Source organism: Dipodomys merriami, unplaced genomic scaffold (assembly GCF_024711535.1).
Source record: "Dipodomys merriami isolate MVZ:Mamm:240054 unplaced genomic scaffold, mDipMer1.0.p SCAF_11, whole genome shotgun sequence".
NCBI classification, from domain to species: domain Eukaryota; kingdom Metazoa; phylum Chordata; class Mammalia; order Rodentia; family Heteromyidae; genus Dipodomys; species Dipodomys merriami.
Window position 1 is genome coordinate 33,109,817 of NW_027202382.1, and position 6,104 is coordinate 33,115,920.

General features: G+C 38.2%; 1 pseudogene; it reads left to right on the forward strand.

Annotated features, from left to right (window-relative positions):
- Nucleotides 1-2,216: 2,216 nt before the first annotated feature.
- On the forward strand, nt 2,217-3,730 carry LOC138816393 (KAT8 regulatory NSL complex subunit 2-like; annotated as a pseudogene).
- The last annotated feature ends 2,374 nt before the right edge of the window (nt 3,731-6,104 follow it).

Consider the following 6,104-nt stretch of genomic DNA (forward strand, 5'->3'; position numbering starts at 1 on the left):
CAAGTGCACTACTTGAGCCACAGCGCCACTTCCCATTTTATAGAGTTTAATTGGAGATAAGAGTGTCATGGACATTCCTGCCCAGGCTGACTTTGAACCATGATCCTCAGATCTCAGCCTCCTGAGTAGTTAAGATTACAGTCATGAGCCACCAGCATCCCAGCCTACAGTATTTTCAGTGGTTTTCATCCCATTATCTGATCTGCTACACTTATATTCCCACCTGCTTTTAATAGAGATTGGAATGTGGAACCTGAGAGTCACACAGCTAATACCAGACCAGATCCTTAAGTGCCAGAAACAAAGAAAATCTTACCCAGCTCTAAGTTTTCTAGGAGACTCTGTTTTCACAAAGTGATACAGGAAGATCATAGTTTAGAGAGTGGGGAACTAAGATTTTTCTAGATGAATATTTGGTTTAAAAAGAAACAACTAACTTCATAGATGTTTAAAAATTTAGCATGAAAGGATTTTTAAAAGTAACTTTTTTCAACCATGATGAATCATTCAGTGGTTTGACAACACTTATTAAACTAGTCTTTCTAAAGGAATGAAAGGGGAGGGGTTTCTTGGCTTCATGCAATCATCTCCTCTCTTGCCCTTGCATTTTAGACAGTGTATTAATCAGCTTCAGTTGACTGTCTGTCTCTTTTAAATAATACCTCTTTTAAATAATACCTGTACCAAGATGTGAGATGATGCATGTGTTTAATTCCTAAAAGAGATGACTGCAGATACAGAGTTCATAGGAAAAAGAATTGCAATTATAAAACTGTGCTCTAAGGAGAACAAAGTGGAAGTGAAGGCATGATGTTTTATTCTTTTGTTTTTACTGATTCCTTGGAAATCCTCCATCTTCAGTTGTAAACTAAAAGTGCAGAAGACCCCATATAGAAAACTTAGTCCAAATCCTTTATATTTTATAAAGTAGAAACTGAGGCTCAGAGAGATAAATGATACAACATAAAAAGATACTGATCTTCCAGTTCTCATCCCAGTTAATAGTTCACTAAGCCATGTCATTCAAGGGGGAAATAATAGCATTCTACTCTGTCTTATCTTTCCTCAGCACATAATCATGGCCCAATTCCTTGTCACTTGAGCCCTACCATATTAAACATGCTTTCTTTTATTTATGCCAAATCCATAGTCATTAAAGTCATTCGGGGAATCCTGGACAATCTATACATTGGATACCCACATTTTTTCATGGCAATTCCATTGGTGATAATTGATTCTTTTTTTCTTTGTTTTAATTTCTCTTATTCTGACACTTAAAATTCCCTCTCCATTGTGTTGCTGGATTAACAACTGAATCTCTAATTAGCTGAAGAGAGAAGAAGTTGATCTATAAAGCTTCTGAGATTTAGCTACTCTAGAATGAATGGGGTGTCAAGGGGCACAGAAGCAATGTGTCACATTCATTTAAGCAAGACTCAACATTTTAGGCACACATATACCTCAGCAATCAACCTCTAGGTTTAGTTGCGAAATTTTCTCATGTTTCCTATCATCAGAAATCAATCTTTTTTCATTCATTTAATTGAAATAACCACCAGTTTCACTACAAGTTAGAAATTCCCTTTTGGTTGTATCACACATTACCACTCAGCCTTTGCTATCTGCCTCAAGTTACAAACCATCCTCCTCCAACAACAATGCCTCTTCTAATTTGCTACTTTTTGCCTCACAAACTTTCTGCTCAACTAAGGTCTAAATGTCCAACCTTTCACTCTTGAAGTTTATACATCTCTGCCCTCCATATCTGATCAATTCTTAGGGTGCACTAAATCTACTTACTGATTAACTGTTGGATTCAGATCCTCCTATTTTTGGCTTGTGAACCAGCAATTTAGGAATATTACTGAAGTAAAACTTAACCATATTCTCAGCTTAAACCATTCCTCGACAAATGTTTCATTCACCTATCTTCAGTTTTTCGGAAGGTAAGACATGGATTCTTGCAGATTGTGATTCAGCATGATTGGGTTTGGAGAGGCCCCGGGCCTGGAAGGAGAACCGGGGAACCGTTAGACACTCATACTGAAGAGACTCTGGAGGGTGGTGGAGACTTAGGGAGCCGGGTCCTGGGAGGCCATGGACCACCTTTTAGAAACATTACTGTGCTGGATGCGGAGATGGTACAGCAGGAGTGTTTAGGAAGGGTAAAAAGAAAGGGTCATTTTGGTGTTTTGTGTGACCCTACAGGTTTGGGTATGAACAGGATTCGAATGCACATCTTACCAACCAATCGGGGAAGGATCATCAAGTGCCCAGGTCTCAGGAGCCCCTGACTTGCTCATTTACTCATCGCCCATGCTCTCAACCTCGTCTGGAAGGTCAGGAATTTTGTATTAAACATATCCTTGAAAATAAGAATGCACCTTTTAAACAGTATAGTTACATGCCGACAAAGAATGGAAAAAATGTCCCAGTGTGCTCCAAAGCCAGAGAAGAAAGATGGGGTGTCCTTCTGTGCTGAACAAAAATGACCGTAGGAGTGTCCTAACACTTCAAAATGAAGAAGACCAACCCTGGACCTGTGGGTGAGACACTCTTGTGTCAGCTGAGCTTCTATGCAAAGACAGAGCTGAGTTCTCATACTCCAGAAAGTACCCGAAGTGAAGCCAGCCGAATAACAGATGAAGACGGTTGGGGTGGTGGGGACCAGGAACCCATTACAGTGGATCAGACTTGGAGAGGTGACCCTGACAGTAAAGCTGATAGTGATGGGGACCAGAAACCCATTACAGTGGATCAGACTTGGAGAAGTGACCCTGACAGTAAAGCTGATAGCATAGACAGTGATCAGGAAGATCCCCTAAATCATCCTGGTATCCACACAGCTGAAGAAGTGGCCCTGATTATGCGAGACAAGCTAATTCGTTTGCAGTCTTTGTGTATTGATCAGTTTAAACGACTCCAGCATTTGTTCAAAGAGAAGAAGGGTCCGTATTTACATAATCGCAAAGTGGAACACGAAGCTCTAGACAGTAGGCCCCTGACTGGCCCAGAGGGACTATTGACCAAATAATGAGAAAACTTAAAGCGATTAAAATGTCTACAGTGATACCTTCAACGCTATGGAGTAGAAGCTGAAGGAACGCAGAATGCTGGCCACTGACGGTGCCTCCCAACAGGCTCATACCACGCGTTCCAGTCAGAGGTACTTGGCCTTTGTGGATGATGTGCCTTGCTCCAATCAGTCTCTTCCAATGACCAGACACTGCCTTACCCATATTGGTCAAGACACAAATCAGGTTCTCTTCAAATGCTGCCAGAGATCTGAAGAGATGCTTTGCAACAAGCCAGTTCCTGTAAGCCTCTCTGAGGATCCCTGCTATCCAGTGGATTCCAGTGACCTCCTCAGATGTATAAGCCCCAGCAAGTACTGTCTGTGCCACATGATCTGGAGGCCGGCCCCATGGATTTGGACTTGAGTGCTGCTGAGCTTCAGCCCACTGAGAGTTTACCACTGGAGTTCAGTGACAATTTGGATGTATTTGGAGATGGTATGCAGTGTCCTCCATCACCTCTGCTTTTGGATCCTTCATTAACCCTGGAAGATCATTCAATCAAAGAAATTTCTGATGGCTCGGTAGATATTTTAGGCCAAATGCCAGTGGCTGGAGATGGGTGCAGATCCCAGGGATCTCGAAATTCTGAGAAAGCTTGTGCGCTGCTACCTCAAAGTAGATTGGCTGCCAATGGGAAATCAGAACCCACTTGACAATGGACAGTTTGTTCTGGGAACCATTTGACTTTGGTGGATTGAATTTCCCATTCTTCAAATAAGTACTAATTACCTTTCACTAAACAAGGACAAAGCATTTTTTTTCTATGGGTCGTAGTACAATAACTAAATATGAAACAGATTTGGGAGAATGGACCAATAGTATTTAAAAAGTTGTAAGTTTCTTCATAAGAAAGAGAGTTATTAATGCCTGTCTCTGGAGTTGAGTGAATATTTGGGAGTATTCTTCCGGAAGGAACATCTTGGTAAAGGGTCTTCCTGTTGGGAGCAGGAGTTCACATAGGTGGTAGGTGTTTATGAATAGTTCCCTTGAGAATTTGGGGGACCCAAATATCAGGTTACCTTTCGCCTGTCCATCAGCCTTTCCTCACCTTCATTTAACTATGCCATTAGAACCCCTTTCCCAAGTATACTCCAGATTTATGAGTAAAGCCCATAGGTGTAAACCATCTTTTCACATAGGTTAATTTCTGTGTGGCTATCCTATGTAAAATATAGTAAGGAGTTACTGGATATAGTTTTTATTAAATGTTAAGATGCTATGAAAATATAAAAAACATCGTATTTCCCATCAATTACTGGTCGCAGCTGTCTGTTGCACAAGATACCAACTTGTTTTCCCTCAGTTCATGGAATCGCAAGGCAGTTAAAATCAAGTATTTTATTTTTTAATTTTTAAATATATCTTTATTAGTTTTAGTAGATGAACAGAGTAGTTGCCATTCAACAATTGGTTTATGAATACACTATATCTTGATGGATGCCATTCTTTTCAGCATTCTTACCCATTCCTTTGCTTGCTTTTCTTCCTTTTTTCTTCATGCATTTTTATTATTATAAAGATGATATACAGAGGAGTTACATATAGCTTCATAAGTGAGGTAAACAGCACATTTCTAGTTCAACTTTTCTTAATTTTCTAGACTATGCATTGGATTTTTTTTAATTGCGTTTTCCCTTCCCTTCTTCTCTTCATTCCTCTATGCCTCTCTCTTTGACTCTATAACCTGGAATTTATTTTGTTGAACTATGATTACAAGCCAAGTTATAGTTCATAACTTCTAGGTAAAAAAAATAATGCATAAAAGGAAAAAAATCTTTATTGTGTTCTGATTGTTGACCCATTCAAGTGTGTGATTATAGAACTGAGGTCTCTGTTTATTTGCTGTATCTCTACCAAGGTTGCCCCAATTTTTAGATTCCACTTGCACATCTTATCTAACTTTTAACAGATACTGCACCAAATCAGTCTAATACTTTCTGTTCTATCAGCAACCAATCAAGTCCAGCTTGATAACCTCATGAGGAAAACTGATTTGTGATACTGTGATACTAATTGCATCTATTAAACATTTTCATCATGGTTCTCTAGTGTAGGATTTGACTGAATAACTAGAAAAAGGTATGTGTTTATCAGAAATTAGAATGTTAGGGGACTATTTTTAGACGTATCCCTATGAGAGTGTCTGTTGATTTGGAAAGCTTGACTTTAGTTTGTGTTTGTTTAGTTTGGTTGTAAAGAGGCAACTTTTCCAAAACCTTAAAGTTTCCACTCTTCCATTCTGAGGCCATTTACCACAGTTCATTTGTTTTCTTCACAGTACTTATTAAAACCCATAGTCATTTTAATTGTGTCCTTGTTTCCATCATAATGTTTTCCTCTCGTCTGATGCAAGCTCTGTGAAGCAAACAAACGATTTTTTTCTCTTGTATGGCAATATGAATTATTTTCTAGGAAACTCTTAATAAATATGTGTTAAATAAAGTATCAATCCAAAAATATGACATTATTTTATGACATTTTCACTTGTTGAGTTATCTGATACTTGTTAAGGATATGTGAAGACCAGAGATATACCTAGAAAACATCAATAATCCACATATATTTCTTGCATCCTATATATCAACTGAAATGGATCATAATAAGAAGATAGAGATCAATGACTTTTTCTGTCTTCCTTTCTTTCTTTGTTTTCATATTTGGAAAGTTTTTAATATACCCCAAATGAGAGACTATAGTGCCATAAACTTTAAAATGTCTGCAGCTAAATAACCAATACTCCATAGATTTTTTGCACCATGTAAGTTCTCCATTTATATCTTCTAGAATATTTTAAACTGAATTTCTGGTCATAAAATCATTTTCCTGAAACCACTTTGCTATAATTTTCTATACAACAGGATATAATGTTAGTGACAGAAGATTGTCTTAATTCTATCAATTTTTATCTAATACACATGATGTATATTCAAATACTCTTTATGTTTGACTCAAGACCAAGGTCAATTCTACAAATTGCTCTCATCATGGCTATATATCTTTTCTACTCTATAGCTCTATGAAGCTTTT